We start from the raw sequence: 23,249 nt of genomic DNA, 5'->3' as shown, positions 1-23,249 counted from the left end.
GAGACGGGGTTTCATCATGTTGGCCAGGCTGGTCTCAAACTCCTTACCTCAGGTGATCTACCTGCCTTGGCCTTCCAAAGTGCTGGGATTACAGGCATGAGCCACTGCACCTGGCTGTTCAGCATCATTTTCATACAGACAGAAAAGACATAATCACTGTGAAGAGAAAAGAGTAAGAATACGAAGCACACAGTTGAGACGGGCATGTTAGACATTTAGCTGGGCTCAGCTAGGCATGCTTATGTCACTTAAATTATGACAGTGGGCCAGAGTCCAATGCCTCAGCAAAATAACAAATTACTACCTACCACGTATTTCTGAGTCTATTCATAGTTGAAAACTACGCATGACAGTTGCCATAGTTTGTTTTAGTTTGCCCAAGAGAGACAAGATTTCACCTGGTGGTTTTTATGAGTTCCAGTGTCTAGACCTTGAGAATTACACTCCATGGTTCTGAAGGAAATTCAGGTACCATATAACTACTACAATGGGCAATCTCAGAGGAAGTGTGGCTCATGGGAGTGGTTTCCAAAGACAAGAAATGGGTAAGTAGTCTGATTTTCAGAAAGGAGAAAAAGTGGGAATCACAGAAAGTACAAATGTGTAAGTTTGAGGTTTGAGGCCAGTTCTTTATTCTTTATTTTATTTTTATTTTTTATTTTTATTTTTTTGGAGACAGGATCTCACTCTGTTGCCAAGGCTGGAGTGCAGTGGTATAATCATAGCTCTCTGCAGCCTCAACCTCCTGGGCTCAAGGGATCCTCCCACCTCAGCCTTCTGAGTAACTGGGACTACAAGTGTGCAACCACACCCGGCTAATTATTTTACATTTTTTGTAGAGACAGGGTTTTGTCATGTTGCTTAGGCTGGTCTTGAGCCCCTGGGTTCAAGTGATCTACCCAAAGTGCTGGGATTACAGGCAGTGAGCCACTGTGCCTGGCCCCCAATTCTTTTTAATACTCATCTAGATTTTACTAATTAACAGTTAATTTATAACTTTTTAAAAGTTTTAGGCTGGGCGCGGTGGCTCACGCCTGTAATCCCAGCACTTTGGGAGGCCGAGGCAGGCGGATCACGAGGTCAGGAGATTGAGACCATCCTGGCTAACATGGTGAAACCCCATCTCTACCAAAAATACAAAAAATTAGCTGGACGTGCTGGTGGGGGCCTGAAGTCCCAGCTACTTGGGAGGCTGAGGCAGGAGAATGGTGTGAACCCAGGAGGCGGATCTTGCAGTGAGCCGAGATCCTATCACTGCACTCCAGCCTGGGTGACAGACTGAGACTCTGTCAAAAAAAAAAAAAAAAGTTTTAAAAGGAACATAATAATCACTGCATATTATGATCAGTTTGCTCAAAATAAGTCATACTTTTGAACCAAAATGAACCAAACATTACCTTTCCTTTTTTTAGTTTGGACTATTAAGTTGTCAGGTTAGGGGATTATGACAGACTTACTTTTCCTGGAATTGGTTGAAGGCCTCAATAATAATATGTTTTGATAGATTTTAAGCTGTTGAACAATCAATCTTGAGTGTTAAGATTGAGCTTTGGGAACAGTCCATTAATAACAAGTTGCTCTTACCCATCTAAGTTCTGAAGCGATGAATAAGTAAACACAGGTGTCAACCAGATTGGGGGAAAAAAACCCCTCACCTCTGCTTTTGATTAAACTGATAAGAGAAAGTGGCTTGTTGTGTGTCCACAACCTGGCCCTTAATCCTTGCTAATATTCCAGGCCTGACACAGTTAAACATCCCTCTCCAGTCATAGGCACAGCTGAACCTCCCATTCAGGGGCAGCTCAGTGATTGGTGGAAGACGGGAATGTAGGTGTCCTGCACAGAGGCAACTTCAAAGAATTCGGAGAGGGCTTGTTGAGGCAGCTCCAGTTCCTTCTCCAAAATTCACCAACCATCAAGCATGGTTGGAGGTAGAAGGAGTGAACTAGAAGCAGTAGAAGTTATGATCCTGACATTTCTGCAAGGGCAGAAGGTCTTATTTCATGGATCAAGTTAGGAATGCATAGAGGGGAACAGAGTGATTTCTTTTAGCAAACAATAGGGTAACCTAGAGTTCTTTCCGCTTGTGCTGTTACAGTCAACATTTTGCTATTTGATGCATATGAAGGCACAGAAGGAATGTGTAGCTTTTTTGAGGTTCTTACCAGAATAGGAAGAATAACTGACATGACAAATGATGGAAAATTAAAAATCACCTCACCTGCCCGGGCGCAGTGGCTCATGCTTGTAATCCTAGCACTTTGGGAGGAGGTGGGTGGATTGCTTAAGCCCAGGCATTTGGGATCAGCCTGAACAACACAGCAAGAACTCATCTCAAAAAAAAAAAAAAAAAAAAAAAAATCACCTCAGCTGAGTGCAACCTATGCTGGAGTCTCCTAAACTCAATTATTTCGGTTAAAAGAAAATTTTAAAGGAAAACTTCATACACTATGCAATTGCTCAGATACAGAGTGAAGAACAACAGCGATGGCATCAATTTATATTAAAATATGGCCGGGCACGGTGGCTCATGCCTGTAATCCCAGTACATTGAGAGGCCGAGGCAGGCAGATCCTTTGGGCTCAGGAGTTTGAGACCAGCCTGGCCAACATGGCGAAACCCCATCTCTACTAAAAATACAAAAATTAGCTGGGCGTCGTGGCACGTGCCTATAATCCCAGCTACTTGGGAGGCTGAGGCAGAAGAATCGCTTGACCCCTAGGGGGTAGAGGTTGCAGTGAGCCGAGATCACACCACTGTACTCCAGCCTGGGCAACAAGAGTGAAACTCCATCTCAAAAACAACAACAACAACAACAAAAAACGGCCTGGCACGGTGGCTCAGGCCTGTAATCCCAGCACTTTGGGAGGCCGACGCGGGTGGATCACGAGGTCAGCAGATCGAGACCAACCTGGCTAACATAGTGAAACCCGTCTCTACTAAAAATACGAAAAATTAGCTGGCGTGGTGGCGGGCGCCTGTAGTCCCAGCTACTCGGGAGTCTGAGGCAGGAGATGGGCGTGAACCCAGGAGGCGGAGCTTGCAGTGAGCCGAGATCGCGCCACTGCACTCCAGCCTGGGCGACAGAGCGAGAGTCTGTCTCAAAAAAAAAAAAAAATTGTATTACAATTTTCTAGGGATTTTTAGTTCACCTGAACTGATATAATTATTATGCATCCGCTAAAAATGTTAGTGTAGCCTCCAGTTGCATTTGTTCAACAAATACTTGTTTAGCATGTATTCCATGGCAGGCACTGTGCTGGGTGGGAGTTAATGGTACCACAATGTCTGGAGTAATCTGACCATTTAGGGGCACATACTTTAAGAGCAACATTAATGAATTAAGTTGGAGGATTGGTGGGTGGAAACCTCGTCCTATTTCTTCAGCTTTCCATGAGGCAATTTCTTTTCCTTTGTGTGTGTGTGTGTGTGTGCGCGTGCGTGTGTGACAGGGTCTTGCTCTGTAGCCCAGGCTGGAGTGCAGTGGCGCATCTCTGCTCACTGCAACCTCCGCCTCCCTGGTTCAAGCCATTCTCATGCCTCAGCCTTCCAAGTAGCTGGGATTACAAGTTTGTGCCACCACGTCTGGCTAATTTTTGTATTTTTAGTAGAGACAGGGTTTCGTCATGTTGGCCAGGCTGGTCTTGAACTCGTTACCTGAGGTGATCTGCCCACCTCAACCTCCCAAAATGCTGGAATTATAGGTGTGAGCCACCGTGCTCAGTCCCATGAGGCAATTTCTACTAAATCATAGAAAAAATATTTGAGTATTGTATTGGTAGAAATTAGTTTAGCTGGAAATGACAGAGACATTGACATAACCAGCTTAAACAATTAAAAAAATTAGTATTATTTTAAACAACAACAACAAAAGCCAAAGGTAGAGCAAGTGTCATAATTGGGGCTGGGGATTTATTGCTTTGCTGTTCTTTGAGCTCCTTGGTCTTCCAGATAGGGGCGTTTTCTTCAGGTTGCTTCCTCCTGGTGACTGCCGTCAGCTCCTGGAACAGCATGCTTCCTGATTAGAAAATTCTTTCCAGGCCAGGTGTGGTGGTTCACGCCTGTAATCCCAGCACTTTGGGAGGCTGAGGTGGGCGGACCATCTAAGGTCAGGAGTTCAAGACCAGCCTGGCCAACATGGTGAAACCCTGTCTCTACTTTAAAAAAAAAAAAACACAAAAACATTAGCCAGGCGTCGTGGTGCATGTCTGTAATCCCAGCTACTTGGGAGGCTGAGGCAGGAGAATCGCTTGAACCTGGGAGGTAGAGGTTGTGGTGAGCTGAGATCACGCCATTGCACACCAGCGTGGACAATAGAGTGAGACTCCTGTCAAAAAAAAAAAAAAAAAAAAAAAAATCTTTCCTCCTACCTTTGAACAAAAGTAGTCTGATTAGGCTCGTCTGTATCACTAGTCCATCTCTCATCCAATAGCAATCTCTAGGAGTCATGCCATGCACTGATTGACTGAAGCCTAAATTCTGAAACCAATCACTTGCAAGGAGATTAGAGTTAATAGGATTGGCTTCAGTTGAGGATAGTGCTGGCTTCCTGAGACACTTGGGCACCATGAAAGGGGTTGCGGTGGGGCTTTTGTAGATAACATTAGGGTTCTGTTTGAAAAAAGGAAAATGGTGGGAAGGATGCTAAGGAGGCAACCCTGGGAGAAGGAGGTCTCCTGGGATGGGTGGATTTGATGGAAGAGAAGGTAGACATCTTTTCTTTCTCTCTTCCAGGAAAACCTGATCTAGTGCTGTTACATTTCTTTATGTGGCAATAGCTGTAACTCATACCCTTAAAACCTTGCACAGTGGTGTGGAGTCAATTGTCCTGCTTCTTTGTATGTGACTCTGTCACATAAATTCAATGAAGTGGGGGTTCATAGGAAGGCTGATTGTGGTCAAGGTCCACCTTCTACCCTCCAATCTATGAGTACTGGAAATATAATTGATCTTTTGATCTTCATCTGTTGGATTCCTATATCTGTTTCTAATTAACTCATAACCGGGGGTGGGGGGACATGATTATCACCCCTGAAAACCTCAACAAGTGTGCCTTTCAGAGCAAACCAGGATCTAAAGGATTTGGAGAACTGTCACAAAGAGGAAATGTAAAATTCAATATTGAGACTTTGTGCAGCCACCAGAAAAAAATATCGAGACTTTCTGCTGCCATACATCAGCTAGATGTATCAGATATTCGGAAAGTTCAAAGGGCACAAATTTCAAGAGCATAGCCATCAAGAAAGCTGCACTGCTAGTAATGGGAACTCTGTCTTTGGAAGTATTCATGCAATGGCTGGATGACCATCTCCCAAGTATGCCTAAACATGGAATTCTGCACATTTGGGAAGTGGAACAGTTACTTCCATGGTACAATCCAACTTTTGTTCCAAGTAATCCTGTTTTGCTAATTGTTTGACCTGTGGTTTTCAAAGTGTAGTTCCTGTAGCAGCATTAGCACCAGCTGCAGAACTTGGAAATGCAGATTAACAGGTCACACCCTAGCCTCCTGTTATGGGTGGAATTGTGACCCCAAAAGGATAGGTTGAAGTCCTAACACCCAGTACCTCAGAGTGTAACCTTATTTGGAAATAGGGTCATTGTAGATGTAATTAGAGAAGCCAAGATGAGGCTGTACTCACTTAGTGTGGGCCTTTAATCCAGTATGACTAATGTCCTTATAAGAAAAGGAGAGAGAGACACAGATACACAAGGAGAGACCTCCATAAGATGATAGAGGCAGAGACTGAAGTTATATACCGGTAAATCAAGGAACACCAAAGATTGCCAGCAAACTACCAGAAGCTAAGAAGAGGCAAGGAAGGATCTTCCTTACCAATTTCAGAGGAAGTGTGGCCCTGCTGATGCTTTGATTTCAGACTTTGAGCATCCAGAAATAGGAGCTTGTTTTAAACCACCTATTTTGTGGTAATTCATTATGGCAACCCTATGAAACTAACACACCTACTGAATTAGTAACTCATATATTGTGGGCCAGCAATCTGTGTTTATAAGTACTCCAGATAATTCTGAAATATACTAAAATTAGAAAATCACTGATTCATTCATTCCTTCCTTCCTTCCTTCCTTCCTTCCTTCCTTCCTTCCTTCCTTCCTTCCTTCCTTCCTTCCTTCCCTCCCTCCCTCCCTCCTTTCTTTTCTTCTCTTTCTTTCTTTCTTTCTTTCTTTCTTTCTTTCTTTCTTTCTTTCTTTCTTTCTTTCTTTCTTTCTTTCTTTCTTTCTTTCTTTCTTTTCTTTCTTTCTTTCTTTCTTTTTTCTTTCTTGTAATTTCAACTTTTATTTCAGATTCAGGGGGTACATGGGCAGGTGTGTTTCATGGGTATATTGCATGATGCTGAGGTTTGGGGTACAAATGACCCCATCACCCAGGTAGTGAGCAAAGGATTTTCCAATCCTTCCCCCGCTCTCCCTCCCCGCTCTAGTAGTCCCCAGTGTCTGTTGTTGCCACTTTTATGTCCATGAGTGCCTAATGTTTAGCTTTCACTTATAAGTGAGAACATGTGGTATTTGGTTTTCTGTTCCTGGGTTAATTTGCTTAGAATAATGACCTCCAGCTGCGTCCATGTTGCTGCAAAGGACATGATTTTGTTGTTTATGACTGTGTAGTATTTTATGATGTATATGTACCTTTTCTTTATTCAATCCACTATTGATGGGCACCCAGGTTGATTCCATGTCTTTGCTATGGTGAACAGCGCTGTGATGAGTGCATGTGTTTTTTGGTAGAATGATTTATTTTCTGTTTGTTTTTGTTTTTGTATTTGTTTTCTTGAGACAAGGTCTCATTCTGTTTTCTAGGCTGGGATGCAAAGGTGTGATCATGGCTCACTGCAACCTCAACCTCCCAGGCTCAAGCAATCCTCCACTTCTGCCTCCCAAGTAGATGGGACTACAGGCATGCCCACCATGCCTGGCTATTTTTTTTTAAGAGATGGGGTCTCACTACATTGCCCAGGCTGGTCTCAAACTCCTGGAATCAACTGATCCTCCCATCTCAGCCTCTCGAAGTTTGGGGATTATGGATGTGAGCCATGACGCCCTATCCTTCTTTTGGATGTATATCCAGTGATAGGATTGCTGGGTAAAATGGTAGTTTTGCTCTTAGTTCTTTGAGAACTCTCTCCAAACTGCTTTCTACAGTGGCTAATTTACATTCCCACCAACAATGTATAAACATTCCCTTTTCTCTGCAGCCTCACCATCATCTGTTGTTTTTTTACTTTTTAGTAATAGCTATTCTGATAGATGTGAGATGGTATCTCATTGTGGTTTTGATTTGCATTCATCTGATAATTAATGATATCAAGCATTTTTTATATATTTGTTGGCTGCTTGTATGTGTTTTTTTGAGAAGTGTCTGTTCATGACTTTTGTCCACTTTTAATGGGGTTGTTATAGATTCTGGATATTAGAGCTTTGTTGTGTGCACAGTTTGTGAATATTTTCTCCCATTCTGTAGGTCTGTTTACTCTGTTGATAGTTTCTTTTCCTGTACAAAACCTCTTTAGTTAATTGGTCCCACCTGTCAATTTTTGTTTGTGTTGCAACTGCTTTTGAGGACTTAATCATAAATTATTTCCCAAGGCCGATGTCCAGAATGGTGTTTACTAAGTTTTCTTCTAGGATTGTTATAGCTTGAGGTCTTACTTTTAAATCTTTAATCCACCCTGAGTTAATTTTTGTATATGGCAAAAGGTAGGGCTCCAGTTTCATTCTTCTGCATATAGCTAGTCAGCTATTCCAGCATCATTTATTGAATATGGAGTCCTTTCCCCATTACTTATTTGTGTTGACTTTGTCAAAGATCAGATGGCTGTAGATGTGTGGCTTTATTTCTGGGGAGAACCCCTGTTTCCTTTCTACTTTCTTTAAAGTTTTCTTAATGAAACCCTTCATGAATTTGCATGTCATCTTTGCACAGGGGCCATGCTAATCTTCTTAGTATATATACTGCTGAAGTGAGTACAGAACCACTGTTTTCTATTCTAGATCTAGAGCAATGCCTCTCTCACATTTATGTGCATGTGAATGAATTGAGGATTTTGTTAAAATGCAGATTCTGATTCAGTGGATCTGGAGTAGGACCTGAGTTTCTGCATTTCCAATATGCTCTCAATACATGCCCAATATGCTCTCCAAGGACTGGACTTTGAATACCAAGTGTCTAAATCAGTGCCGTCTGATAGAACTTTTCATGATAATGGAAATGTTCTATACTTCTACTGCCCAATATGAAAGTCACTAGCCACATCTAGCTACTAAACACTTGAAATGTGGTTTGACTGAGAACTAAATTTTAAATTTTTATTTCCTTTTACTTTTTTTTTTTTTTTAATTATTTAATAGAGACAGGTTTTCCCTATGTTGCCCAGGCTGGTCTCAAACTCCTGGGCCCAAGGGATCCTCCTGCCTTGGTCTCCCAAAGGGCTAGGATTACAGGCATGAGCCACCACACCCAGCCAAGAACAAAATTTTTAAATGCTATTTAATTTAAATAAATTAATAGCTACATGCATTATATAGTACAGGTCATCAATTTCCTGTTTCCAGTCTTAAATGGCATTTTTTTTTTTTTTTTTTTTTTTTTTGAGACGGAGTCTCGCTCTGTCCCCCTGGCTGGAATGCAGTGGCGCGATCTCGGCTCACTGCAACCTCCGCCTCCCGGGTTCCTGCCATTCTCCTGCCTCAGCCTCCCAAGTAGCTGGGACTACAGGCACCCGCCACCGCGCCCGGCTAATTTTTTGTATTTTTAGTAGAGACGGGGTTTCACCGTGGTCTCGATCTCCTGACCTTGTGATCCGCCCGCCTCGGCCTCCCAAAGTGCAGGGATTACAGGCGTGAGCCACCGCGCCAAATGGCATGTTTTGCAAAGCCTTCAGGGCTCTCAACTTTTGTTCATCTTGAAATATCCATAATTTGATAGTCAGGACTGGTGGTGTTCCCTATGCAAGACTGTGTGCTCAGCAGTATATTAGGAGCCACTGGAGAGCATAAAATAAATAGATTGCAGGGTCTTTGCCCCTGAGGAACTTCCTGTTTATTAACCAGCTCTCATTGTGTTTTCTTCCAGTTTCTGCCAAGCCTGAAAGTGTTCAGTGTTAAAGGGTGGGGGGAGGAGGAAATTAAGCAATAATTAGGAGAGATGATGCTTGGCAGGGGCTTTTTTATCTCAAGGCTACCAGATTTTGTTCATGGAATTTGAGAACATGAGTGATTTGCATATGTTGCATAAATTTGCATCTTGTATTCAAGAGACCTGACTCCAAGTCTATGAAGTACAATTTAATTAATTAGTGAAACCTACTATGGCTGTATTCAGAATAGAATTCATGGCATAACACATGAAATTGCTAGCTGTTGATAGCTGGGATCAGGAGACCCCAGACCAGGTCAGGAGACCAAAAAAAAAAAAAAAAAAAAAAAAAACAGAGCAGAAGAGGTTGACAGTTAAGGGGGAAGAAAAGGTACCAGGACCTTTGTTATCATCCCTCACCTCTGCCTTCTGTGCACCTCCAGTCTTTGTATATAGGGTCATTAATTTCCCACAAACAGCACTATGTAAAATGAAGTTGCACCAAAGAATGGAATTAGACCTCTTGTGCCCACTAGTGTCAGTTTCCTTATCTTTGGCATACCCCATACTTCCTGCCTTGCTTCTCTGCCTACAACTGAACTCTGCATGAGTGTTAGCAGATAGTTTAAAAAAGGAAACATAGAGTGAAGGAGAGGATGTCTAAAGAAAAGAAGTGAAGAGTCAGGTCATTTTTTCTGCTCTCTCTTCCCTTCTCTTTCTTCTCTCCTCTACTAGCACCTACTCAATGTCTGTGCCAGGTCTGTGGTAGACCTGGGAGATACAAAGTTAAAGTAACACAGCCTTCTTTTCTCAAAGGAGCTCAGCACTGCAGCAGGGGAGATGAACATATAAGCAGCAACTACCATACTGTGCATAGAAAGAAACGATAAAGGTATGTCCTAGGAAGGGGACCCAGAGGAGACAGAGATGCCTCTGTTGATGTGGAGAGGTAGAGGGGAAGTTTTCTCACAGGAAAGAAAGGGAAAGGACTTGAAGAAAGAGAAAGGACTTAAAGAAAGAGAAGGATTGTGGTGGGGCAGAGAGAACAGCATGTGTAGAAACAGCACGATGTGCTTTGCGTACAGTTAAGTATCACAAATGTGAAGGGGAGGAGGGAGGTCAGGGAGAGGTACAAAATCCAGACCAGCCTATAAATGCCTAATTAACTTGCTTTCAAGCACCACGGGAATGGAACTAAAGTAGAGTACTTTAGACCACCTTACCTAGGAATGAAAACATGGCACCTACTCCAGCAGCAGGGCTAAAGGATCTTTCCCTTAGGAGTTAAGTCTCGCCTCCTAGCATCTCTTGACCAATGTTAGTTAGCTGTATATTTGCCCTTAACATTTCCTACTTGTGCCCCTTTCTAGGAGAACTTGAATTCTATTATGACTCAAGTTGACTAGAAATAGGCATCTGTATAATATATCTTCTATCTGTTGTCTGTAACCAAATATACCCCCTGCCTGCCAGGCAGCCTGGAGAGGTCAGGTGGAGCTGAAGGGTCATCTTAAAATGGTTGTGTTCACCACCTGAATGATTCCCCTGATTCTCTCCTCTCCCCATCGTGTGGGTATTTACTCCTTCTTTCTTTTCGGAAACTCAGAACCAAATGTGGCAACTGCGTGTGGCCCCAGAGATACTAAAAACTCCTCTGCTCCCCCACCACCTCCATGGCCAAATCTGGGAGCCATAGAGCTACCCTTCACTGCAGAGCTAGTGGGATGGCACAAGGATAGAGACTGTGTCTGGTGCCTCCTCCCACCTCACCCGTGCAACTCTATACTCTGTGGGAGAACTGGCTGCCATATTTCATTGAGCTACTACTAAACGTTTTAGCAAAACAAAAAGCACAGAGTATACAATCGCTAATTCATACCGCTCCTCAGCTTAAGAAATACATTTCAAATTCAACTGAAGCTCTTCTGTTTCCCTCATTAATTACCTTCCTTTCCTTCCTCTTAAGAAGTAATCATTATCCTGAATGTGGTATTTATTATACCAAATACTTGTATATATGAGATACTATGGTATATTGTGTTAAGTATTTTAAAATTTATAGGGAGGCCGGGCGCGGTGGCTCACGCCTGTAATCCCAGCACTTTGGGAGGCCGAGGCGGGTGGATCACGAGGTCAGGAGATCGAGACCATCCTGGCTAACATGGTGAAACCCCGTCTCTACTAAAAATACACAAAATGAGCCTGGCGTGGTGGCGGCACGTGTAGTCCCAGCTACTGGGGAGGCTGAGGCGGGAACCCGGGAGGCGGAGCTTGCAGTGAGCCGAGATTGCGCCACTCACTCCAGCCTGGGCGACAGAGCCAGACTCCGTCTCAAAAAATAATAATAATAAAATAAAATAAAATTTATAAAAATGTTATGCCTCAAATGCCATCAGTAACCAACTCTGTTAGTTTCTTGTGTGGGAAAGCTTCTGAATTGTGTGGTCTTGCCCCTCTGGACCCAATGGCTGTATCATAATAAAAAGATAGCTTTTGGCAAGATTTTATCTTATGCTATTGATCTACATTGTCTCATATTTTTCCTTTATTCTTGTATATTCTATGAATATGGTGCTATCCTGTCATTTAGTTATTGTAATGTGTGTGAACTGCTGGGGACAGACTGATGTGAGTGCAGTTCTTAAACTTACAAAGCCCTAGACATCACAGTTTTGGGGTTCAAGGTATGAGGAACAGCTCAACAAACAGGGGTTGATTGTATTGAATATTCTTCCTGCTGAGACTGCCTTGTGATGGGGGATCTTGGAGATCTTGGAGCAAAAGAAATGGCTAATCGTTCAATAATGGTCCTGTAATATTCATCACCCATGAGCAGTTAGTAAAAAATGGCTGCAAAGCCAGAGTTAGGCTACTAACAAGGTATTTATGTAGATGTGCCATGTCTAGCCTGTGTTCTGGAACTATAGAGATGAATAAGGTATGGTCCATTCTCTTTGGAGGCTCATAATTGAATAGGGAGTATTAATAATTGAATGACTGCACTTCAGCATGGCAAATGCTAAAACATACATATGTATCAGCTATAATAGGAACAGAGTAATAGTGAGAGTCAGAAAGTATGGTCAAAACCCAAAAAAAGTCAGGTATATAATATGTGTACATTTGGTATATACATGTAAACTCTAACTATGAGGTAATAATCTCTGGTCTGTCCTTATTACCTGTGTGGATTGGGCAAGTTACAACACTCAGCCTGTTTCTTCATCTGTGAAATGGTGATAATATCTCATAGTGTTGATATATGGATTAAATGAGATAATCTAAAAAAATGTTATCCAGTGATATCCTGGTTTTAACAACAGGCTCTCTAGGGAAAAAAAAAAAACAACTTAATTTAAAGCATCTGCCAATTTCCATGCTTACATACTCCCACCATAAGCAGTTAGTAAAGAATGGCTGCAAAGCCAGAGTTAGGCTAATTCCAATGCCAAAGGCCAAATTCAAATGACCACATTGTGTCAGTGAAGAAGAAGTTAGGAAGAGACAACCCCAATACATGTGAGCCAGCTCTGGCACCCCACTGATTTATTATGCTCTATGTTCTTCATTAACTTGATTTTTTTCCTCAACATTATTATATTTGAGATTTGTTCATGTTGATACATGTAGGTCTAGTTTTGTTTTGTTTTTGTTTTTGTTTTTGTTTTTCTTTCACTTCTACTGCTATGTAGGGTTGAATGTATGAACACACCAAAATTTATTTTCCCTGCCAGGCACAAGAGGCTCAGGCCTGTAATCCCAGTGCTTTGGGAGGCTGCAGTAGAAGGATCACTTGCACTCTGGAGTACAAGCCTGGCTTGGGCAATGTAGCAAGACCCCTTCTCTACAAAAAAAGTTTAACAATTAGCAGGGTATAGTGGTGCACACCTGTAGTCCTAGCTACTCTGGCGGCTGAGGTGGGAGGATCACTGGAGCCTAGAAGTTTGAAGCTGCAGTGAGCTATAATCACACCACTGCACTCCAGCCTGGGCAACACAGCAAGACCCTGTCTCAGGAAAAATTAATTAAATAATTTGTTTTTCCTTTTTTTCTTTTTGATGGATATTTAGGTTGCTTTCGATCTGGGGACTCTTGAAAATAATGCTGTAAAAATCGTTTTGAATGTACTTCATGGTGCACAGCTGTAAAAGATTTCCCAAAATCAGAGTAGAATTCATGGGTTTTGGACATACATGTTCCAACATGAATAGATTTTGCCAGATTTTCCTCTTAGGTAGCTGTGATGATTTACTTTCCCACTAGTATATCAGTGTTTCCATTACCTTCATTTTCTCCTGTTCTTAGTTTGACAGATGTTATAAACTGAATTGTGTCCTTCCAAAATTTATATATTAGGTTCCAACCCCCGATGTGACTGCATGTGGAGATACAGCCTTTATGGAGGTAATTAAAATCAATGAGGCCATAAGGGGGGGGCTTTAATCCTATATAATTGGTATCCTTATAAAAAGAGGAGGAAGAGACACTAAAGCTCCCCCAACAACTCCACCCAACTCCCACCCTCTCCCCACTATGTGTGCATAAAGGAAAGGCCATATGAGGACACAGTGAGAAGCCAGCCATCTATAAGCCAGGAAGGGAGCCCTTACTAGAACCCGAATTTGCCAGAACCTTGATCTTGGACTCCTAGCTTCCAGAAGTATGAGAAAATAAATGTCTCTTGTTTCAGCCGCTCAGTCTGTGAGATTTTTGTCATGGCAGCCTAAGCAGATTAATGCAACAGACTTTTAAAATTTTGTCTTTAAACAGATGTAGTTTTTCTTTATTTTAATTTTAGAAACTCTTTGTTTCCTTCTAATCAAGCCTCAACTCTTATCTAGTTTAAACAAACTCTCAAACTGACCTCTTTATAACCCACCTAATTTACTTATTTCTAATTTACTTCATTTGAAGTTGCTCTATTCAGGCTGATTTTCTCAGATTCCCCAAATATACCATGCTCATTCTTTTTTTTTGGGGGGGGGGCGGGGGACAGAGTTTCGCTCTTTTTGCCCAGGCTAGAGTGCAATGGCACTATCTCAGCTCACCGCAACCTCCGCCGCCCGGGTTCAAGCGATTCTCCTGCCTCAGCCTCTCGAGTAGCTAGGATTACAGGCATGCGACACCATGCCTGGCTAATTTTTGTATTTTTAGTAGAGACTGGGTTTCTCCATGTTGGTCAGGCTGGTCTTGAACTCCTGACCTGAGGTGATCCACCCGCCTCGGCCTCCCAAAGTGCTGGAATTACAGGCGTGAGCCACCGCGCCCGGCACCATGCTCATTCTTATCTCTGGACCTTCATTAAAGCGGCTCTACTTGCCTGGAATACCCTACCATTTTCCCTGGGCACATCAAAATCCTGCCCATTTTTAAAATATAGAAGTCAAATCCCATTCTCTAAGAGTTAGGACTCCTTCTGGATCAAATGAAAGAACATCCAAAGCAAACTTCTATGGCACAAAAAGGAAATTTGGTTCTATGAAAAACGGAACAGCTTGCTTCAGAGATGCCAGGGACCTAGACAGTGCTATTAGGTCCCTCTTCTCATATCCAGTCTCACTTTACCGTGCACTGGATGTATTCTCTCCTATAGACATCATGCCTCCATACTGAAGGACCAGCACAGGGCCACAGAAAGCTCCACACTTACAACATCTTATGCGTAACCCACAAAAGACTTCCTCTTTCCCATCCTCCATTTGTAATATCTTGGCTGCGGGGCGGGGGTGGGGGAGTTTTCATTGGCCTAATTTGGATCAAATGGCATCTTCTTGTTCAATCGTTTCATCTAGAATGGTAGGGTACTATGATAGCTAAGCCCAGGGTATATGCCCACATCTGTAGCCAGGGAGGTACAGTGTTATGACTGTCAAACCCATTAAAACCACATGGAGTGTGGAAGATCAAATCCCCTTGCTATGGTCTGAATGTTTGTGTCTTTCTAAAATTCTTTTTTTTTTTTTTTTTTGAGACGGAGTCTTGCTCTGTAGCCCGGGCTGGACTGCAGTGGCCGGATCTCAGCTCACTGCAAGCTCCGCCTCCCGGGTTTACGCCATTCTCCTGCCTCAGCCTCCGGAGTAGCTGGGACTACAGGCGCCCGCCACCTCGCCCGGCTAGTTTTTTTTTTGTATTTTTAGTAGAGACGGGGTTTCACCATGTTAGCCAGGATGGTCTCGATCTCCTGACCTCGTGATCCGCCCGTCTCGGCCTCCCAAAGTGCTGGGATTACAGGCTTGAGCCACCGCGCCCGGCCTCTAAAATTCTTATGTTGAAACCTAATCCAGGGCTGGGCGTGGTGGCTCACACCTGTAATCCCAACACTTTGGGAGGCCGAGGTGGGCGGATCATTTGAGGTCAGGGGTTCGAGACCAGCCTGGCCAACATAGTGAAACCCCCATTTCTACTAAAAATACAAAAATTAGCCAGGCGTGGTGGTGGGTGCCTCTAATCCCAGCTACTCCGGAGGCTGAGGTGGTAGAATCGCTTGAACCCAGGAGGCAGAGGTTGCAGTGAGCCAAGATCCTGCCACTGCACTCCAGCCTGGGCAATAGAGCAAGACTCCATCACTAAACAAACAAACAAATAAACAAACAAAAAAACGGAAACCTCATGCCCAACATGATAGTATTAAGAGGTGGGGCGCTTAAGAAAGGGTGCAGGTGAATCATCTTGAGCATTGGGGTTTGAGATCATTCCAACACGGCAAACCCGTTTCTCTTTCTCCTTCCTTCCTTCCTTCCTTCCTTCCTTCCTTCCTTCCTTCCTTCCTTCCTCCTTCCTTCCTTCCTTCCTTCCTTCCTTCCTTCCTTCCTTCCTTCCTTCCTTCCTTCCTTCCTTCCTTCCTTCCTTCCTTCCTTCCTTCCTTCCTTCCTTCCTTCCTTCCTTCCTTCCTTCCTTCCTTCCTTCCTTCCTTCCTTCCTTCCTTCCTTCCTTCCTTCTTTCTTTCTTTCTTTCTCTTTTTCTTTCTCTCTCTTTTTCTCTTTCTTTTTCATTTTTCTTTCCTTCCTTCCTTCCTTTCCCTCTTTCTTTCTTCCCTCCCTCCCTTTCTTTTCTTTCTTTCTCTTTCTTTCTTTCTTTCTTTTTCTTTCTTTCTTTCTTTCTTTCTTTCTTTCTTTCTTTCTTTTTCTTTCTTTCTTTCTTTCTTTCTCTTTCTTTTCTTTCTTTCTTTCTCTTCTTTCTCTCTTCTTTCTTTCTTTCTTTCTTTCTTTCTTTCTTTCTTTCTTTCTTTCTTTCTTTCTTTCTTTCTTTCTCTCTTTCTTTCCTTTCTTTTCTTTCTTTCTTTCTTTCTCTCTCTCTCCTTTTCTTTTCATTTTTGAGACAAGAGTCTCACTCTGTCACTCAAGTTGGAGTGCAGTGGTGCCATCTAGGCTCACTGCAACCTCCGCTTCCCAGGTTCAAGTGATTTTCGTGTCTCAGCCTCTTGAGTAGTTGGGATTACAGGCATGTGCCACCACGCCTGGCTAATTTTTGTATTTTTAGTAGAGATGGGGTTTCGCTATGTTGGCCAATCTTGAACTCCTGGCCTCAAGTGATCCACCTGCCTTGGCCTCCCAAAGTGCTGGGATTAAGGTGTGAGCCACCACGCCTGGCCACAGAACCCTGTTTCTACAAAAAATACAGAAATTAGCTGGGCATGGTGGCTTGTGCCTGTAGCCCCAGCTACTGGGGAGGCTGAAGTAGGAAGATTGTTTGAGCCCAGGAGGTCAAGGCTGCCATGATCTGTGATTGTGCTACTGCACTCAAGCAGAGAGCAAGTGTTTGCCAGACACCAAATCTACTGCTACCTTAGACTTCCCAGCCTCTAAAACTGTAAGAAATAAATTTCTGTTGATTATTAATTGCCCTGTCTAAAGTGTTTTGTTATAGCAGAATGGACTAAGATACCCTTAAAAAAGGGTCCTTGACAGACACAAATGACAGAATCTATCACATGCATTATCCATGAAGCTACCCCATTTCTCCAGCCCTCACAGCTCCTCTTTACTTTTGAATTGTTACTGTATCTAGAGCATCTCTCACTTAATTATCAAAGTATGTTAAATCACAATCTTGTTAATATTAGGAATCATGCCTTCACTTACCATGTATCTCTCATGGTCCATTTTTTTTTGAGACAGAGTCTTGCTTTGTTGCCCAGGCTGGAGCGCAGTGGCGCTATCTCAGCTCACTTCAATCTCTGCCTCCCAGGTTCAAGCGATTCTTGTGCCTCAGCCTCCTGAGTAGCTGGGACTACAGGCGCCTGCCACCATGCCCAGCTAATTTTTGCTATTTTTTAGAAGAGACGGAGTTTTGCCATGCTTGCCAGGCTGTTTTGAACTCTTTACCTCAAGTGATCCGCCTGCCTTGGCCTCCCAAAGTGCTGGGATTACAGGTGTCAGCCACCACGCCCAGCCATCTTCACAGTCCTTAACAGAGAACTGAGTATGTATCAAACACCCGACAAATACTAATTCTCAGAACCTGTGGCCTGCTATTTCTAATGGAAGCAGATCTTTAAAATCCACTCCTATTGACTTCAATCGTAGTTTAGCTGAAATTTGAATTTTGAAGCTATGATGCAATTTTGGAGATATCATGGCCAAAAATGTATATGGTGCATAGCAGTTTAGAAAATACTCTCACATTCTACGATCTTCACAAACAGACAGAAGGCAGGTTCTGCCCCTTAGGAAACTGAGATTTACCCATCAATGCATGTAATTTTTTTTGCCCAAAGTAGATGGCTAGTGAGTGGCAGAAACAGATAAGCCACAGTTTGACTGGGCCTTGGGAGAAATTTACCTTTTGTCACAGCCCTATAGAGGGCTGAATGTTCTGGGAGGTGTGGTGAGAGACTCTTCTAGAAATAGTGCTCTAGGGGGCTCCCTTCAAGAAGCTCTGATTGCCCCTCCATCCTGTGAGGGTTGCATGAATGAATCAGCCCATGGAAACTCTACCTACATTTGGACACTCACTGTCTGGAACATGTGTTTGGCGCCTGGAACCAAAGCATCTCTGTGGCCCCGAATGCTACTGAGGAGAGATTCAGCCCACATCTAAATGCCAGATGATAGAAGCAAGTGGCCAAGCAGTGCAGGCATTTTTGCCAAGTTGGAATGGGAGCAAGTGTGACTAAGCCAATGGGACTAGAGGTGGCAAACAATTCGTGTCTGGTTGGAATCAAGCACTGTGTTGGTGATAACACTTCCAGAACAGGCAAGGGTGACCATAAACTTGCGTTCCAAGGCACCCTGTAAAGGAATGAGCTGTATACGCTCATGCTATTTAACAGAAATTCACCAATAAGGCCCATCTTTTAACGTCAGCTAGAACAGCAATGTCGACAATGGCATCACTAGGCTCCCCTGCCTGCTGCTAGCCCAGCAGAAGCCTGTAAAGGCAGAACTTTCAGGCCCAGACGTCTTGTTTCTGTTGCTTTTGCCAGAGAGCTGCTCCAGAGGGGGGTTGCATTGTGTTATAATCACATGGTTTGCAAAATGATAGTTAAGAGTCTGTTAGCATTTCCACCCCAAACCTCATATTTTCAGCTGCTCGGAGTGACTCAAATATAAGAATTCTCTTTAGGCTGAAATTTGGCACACAGGGTCTCAGGCCCAGCTGGGGAGCAATTTCAACCTTTCTTGGGACCGGATTTCAATAACATCCATTTGGCTGTTTTTGAATAACAGCAGAAGTACAACAGAAGAGAAGTTAGCATTTTTATAACAAAATGTTGCCATTGTGTGACTCAAGAATTGGTGGTGAGGGGTGGGTGGGAGCCACCCTAGCAACTCCCAATAAACCCTGGCAGGTGATTAGCCTTCGAGTGGACTAAGCATGTATACTTTTCTCAAGTACATATTAAAAAAACCAACTGCTAGTCTGTTGTTCAGAACAGAGGGGAGATTTTGTTTAATAACATATTGTGTTTTTGAAAAGCAAAGTTGACTCAGGAACAATGACACATACCAGTGGATATTGAATTTCTACTACACCCACTCCTTGGTGCAACTGGGGCAGTGGCAAATTGTAGGATGCAACTGAGTTCCCGAATGTAAAGGAAAAAACTGCGAGGGGGCAGGAGAAAGGGAGAGAAGGGTAGTGCCATGACCGCAAACATGGTATGAGGAATATTCTTGATGGTCTAAGATCTCAGATCTGGTCCTTCCTTCTGGAAGCAAGAAGACATCGGAACTCAGTTCCTCTTCTGCACCTCCCCACTCACTAATGACAAAGCATCAAATTACAAATGACAGATTCCAAAAAGGCAAAATGATACCAAGCTTTTCTTTTTTAATGACATATTCCAGGAAAAAAAAGCATAGAGAATAGTAAAACACACATTCATGTGCCCACCACTCAGTTTATGAAATAAAACATTGCAAACATAGGCCAGGCGCAGTGGTTCACACCTGTAATCCCAGCACTTAGGGAGGCCAAGGCAGGTGGATCCCTTGAAAACAGGCATTTGAGACCAGCCTGAGCAACATGGTGAAACTCTTGTCTCTACTAAAAAATGAAAAAAATTAGCCGGCATGGCAGTGTGAGCCTGTACTGTAATCCCAGCTACTTGGGAGGCGGAGGCAGGAGGATCACTTGAGCTCATCTCAAAGAAAAAAGAGAGCCAATACAATCAAAGTCCTATCTGTGTATTTATCAGCATTCTTGATGATTTCCTTGTTTCTTGTTTCTTTTTTTTTTTTTTTTGAGATGGAGTCTTGCTCTGTCACCCATGCTGGAGTGCAATGGCACGATCTTGGCTCATTGCAACCTCTGCCTCCCAAGTTTAAGCGATTCTCCTGCCTCAGCCTCCCCAGTAGCTGGGATTACAGATGCCTGCCACCATGCCTGGCTAATTTTTGTATTTTTAGTAGAGGCGGGGTTTCACCATGTGGGCCAGGCTGGTCTCCACCTCCTGACCTCAGGTGATCCGCCTGCCTCAGCCTCCCAAAGTGCTGGGATTATAGGCATGAGCCACCACACCCAGCGATTCCCTTGTTTCTTAATATGAAGATTTATTATTATTCTCTTTATATAGGATGTTATATCTCCAGTTTGTATTTCACAGGAGTAATTATCTATGATTCCTCCTCCTCTTCTTTCTACGTTATTCAGATTTATAGAAATTCTGTTTAAATTTATGCCTTTTCTTTCCAGAAGTTCCTAGTTTCCAACACTGAATGGCAATCAGCTATAGCAGGTTTGCCCACGTGGGATCCAAAAGCACCTTTCCTGGTTAAAGTCAAATGAAGACAATTTTCCTCAACCTCTGCTAAAATGATACCCCAACATACCTTAAGAATTTTCTGGCTGTTACATTATAGGGATTGATACCCACAGTCTCTAAATTCTAGACTTCATATACTTTCTGCTACATCAAAGTGTCTTTTCTGCAGTTTAGGAGACTGCCCCCTGCTGTAACCATCAGTTCCATCCCTTCTGTGCTGATCAACATCTTTGCAAATAGAAACTTTGATTTACAAGCCCCTTATATTCTGCGTAAGCCACCTCCAGTTCTATCCTGATCTCCTAACCACGACCTCAGGGAGAGCTTCTAACTATAAATACAGTGGTTTTTACCAACTCAGTCAATTCTCAGATTTGAAGATACATTGGTCCCAATGAGCAGGCTATAGAAGTCACAGTAGTTTCCCCTCTAGAAGCCATCCCCACCTATTCTTGGGTCATAGATCCCTGATTTTGTTCGGGCATCAGGTAGCCACATGCTTTAGGAAGGCTGGGCCCTTCTCCAGCCCCAGAGCCAAAAGACCAGCACTGTATTTCAGTTAAGAGTCTGGTCTCATGATTCCTCCATAGGCTCTTGTGTGACTTTAGGTAAGTTACTAAAACTTTATGTGTCTTGGTTCAATTCCTCTTGTCAGGGATTGTTGTACCTGACTTGCTGGGGTTGGCAGAATTAAAACAAACAAATAAAAAATCTGAGAATTTGTTAATGCTGCTGAGTCACAGAATTGACCAACCATAGAATATAAGCTCCCTGAAGGCAGAGATTATTGCCTGCCTCATACATCACCAGCAGTGCCTGGCACTTAGTAGGTGCTCAATTAAGTACTGGTTAAATTGCATTGACTTGAATCTCAGACTCACTAAATTTCAGGCAAGACTTTTTGTTATGTGACATAATAAATACCCAGCCCAAAGCATTTTTTTTTTTTTTAGACGGAATCTCACTTTGCCACCCAGGCTGGAGTTCAGTGGCATGATCTCGGCTCACTGCAACCTCCACACTCCCAGTTCAAGCAATTCTCCTGCCTCAGCCTCCTAAGCAGTTGGGATTACAGGCACCTGCCACTGCGCCCAGCTAATTTTTGTATTTTTAGTAGAGATGGGGTTTCACCATCTTGGCCAGGCTGGTCTTGAACTCCTGATCTCGTGATCCACCCACCTTGGCCTTCCAAAGTGCAGGGATTACAGGTGTGAGCCACCGTGCCCAGCCACGAAGCATCCTGATACATAAATACCCTTTGTCTAGTCAGTACCATTCTTTCCTAGGAACTGTCCTCTCCACATGTTTACAAATATGGCAGCGATGGGAGCTGAGTTAATACATTGTGACCCAGTGGCTACCATTAATTCATTCAGGGGTGGCTACCTGACCCAAAAGGGATCAATCTTAACCCTTTCCCAGGAGTTTGGAATTAGACTAAGACTCAGGCCAGTCTTGCTGCTGTTCAAAAAGGAAGAAACATAAAGATGTGGCCTATTGGCAGTTGCGTTTCCCATGTGCGCGCATGAGCACTACAGCAGGTCAGCTGGCAGTGAGCAAAGAAGGAAGCCGACTGGCAAAACAAAGACAAAAGATGGACAGAGAGTGCTTGTGGTATTTAAGTGTGGTTAAGTGTGACCCACCTACATTCCAGTTCTTGGAGTCTGGGAAACACATAGATTTTCTTATGATAGTCTTTTCTCCTTAGGCTATTTTGAGTTGGGCTGCTGTTAATTGCAGAGAAAAGATCCTAAGAGGTTTTTTTTGTTGTTGTTTTAATTATAGCTATGAATTCTGAGCAAACCACACCTTACTTCCTGTAACTATTATATGCACCCATGAAAAGTAAACACTTTTTAAAAATTAGGGCCGGGTGCAGTGGCCCACACCTGTAATTTCAGCACTTTGGGAGGCCGAGGCGGGCAGATCACGAGGTCAAGAGATCGAGACCATCCTGGCCAAGATGGTGAAACCCTGTCTCTACTAAAAATACAAAAATTAGCTAGGCATGGTGGCACGTGCCTGTAGCTCCAGCTACTTGGGAGGCTGAGGCAGGAGAATTGCTTGAACCTGGGAGGTGGAGGTTGCAGTGAGCTGGGATCGCACCACTGCACTCCAGCCTGATAATACAGCGAGACCCCATTTCAAAAAAGAAAAAAATAAAAATAAAAAATAAATGCTGAGGGACAAATATAACCCAAAACATAACCATAAAACCTTTGGAAACTTAAATGAGAAACAAACTCTGAGTACAGTTGTCTCAAGTCTACCTTTAAGCCATCTTCTACAACCCTTGCAATCCAGTCCTCTTCTTTTGTCCATGCAAACATGGTGACCCATGAGATTCTTCACTGTTTACAATGGTGTGCTCCTCTGTCATCCCCTGGTTTTTCCATGTGGCAAACTCAATAACTGGAAACCCTTTCTATTCTAGCTGTTTAGTACCTAACTCCTAAAGTTCTCTCTTCTCGTCAGCTTTAAATGATTTCGTGGTTGGTTTTGCTTTTATTTTTCTCTGAGGTTTCAACGTACAGTTCCAGGAACTAGCTATCTCTATCAACCTGAAACTGTGACTGGGTTCTATGTTGATATTTTTTTACTAAGCCACAGGGACCATCTGGTCTAAGGTCATGACTCTGTTTGCCATTTGTGCAGCTGCCTGCACATCTGTAGGTTCCGATGCATTCTTTTATTACTGTCTCTCTATTGCATGTTGTCAAAGGCCTGGGGACTGCATCTGTTTGAATTTTGTCTGTAGGGCTCCGAACATAGAGCAGTGTGTGGTTGGGAACTCAGAAAACATTACTTTCAGCAAACTGGATTCATAAAGAGTCATGATGAATGGAAATGATGAGGGAGATTTGAGCCCAGGAATAGGGACTGGATTTCCTATTTACCTCCTCACTAGCAATGATGATTTTAAATGTTCTCGCTCTGAACAACTAATGC

At 43.1% G+C, this 23,249-nt stretch overlaps 1 long non-coding RNA gene and 1 other non-coding gene across 4 annotated transcripts in view; both read right to left on the bottom strand.

The window, feature by feature from the left end:
- LOC119625359 (uncharacterized) overlaps positions 1 to 23,249 on the bottom strand; it is a 47,011-nt gene that overhangs the window by 1,038 nt on the left and 22,724 nt on the right. For 2 of the 3 annotated variants that reach the window (XR_005241554.2, XR_012094191.1), the window contains exon 2: positions 48 to 156. This is a non-coding gene — a long non-coding RNA (uncharacterized lncRNA). Of the gene's footprint in view, positions 1 to 47; positions 12,269 to 23,249 lie in introns of those variants that run through there. The other variant, XR_005241553.2, reaches the window with a different exon arrangement.
- Positions 7,898 to 8,005, bottom strand: LOC119625472 (U6 spliceosomal RNA). Its single transcript, XR_005241665.1, has one exon. It is a non-coding gene; the product is annotated as a U6 spliceosomal RNA (small nuclear RNA).

Source organism: Chlorocebus sabaeus, chromosome 10 (genome assembly GCF_047675955.1).
Source record: "Chlorocebus sabaeus isolate Y175 chromosome 10, mChlSab1.0.hap1, whole genome shotgun sequence".
Lineage (NCBI taxonomy): Eukaryota > Metazoa > Chordata > Mammalia > Primates > Cercopithecidae > Chlorocebus > Chlorocebus sabaeus.
This window is presented reverse-complemented; position numbering and strand designations above follow the sequence as displayed.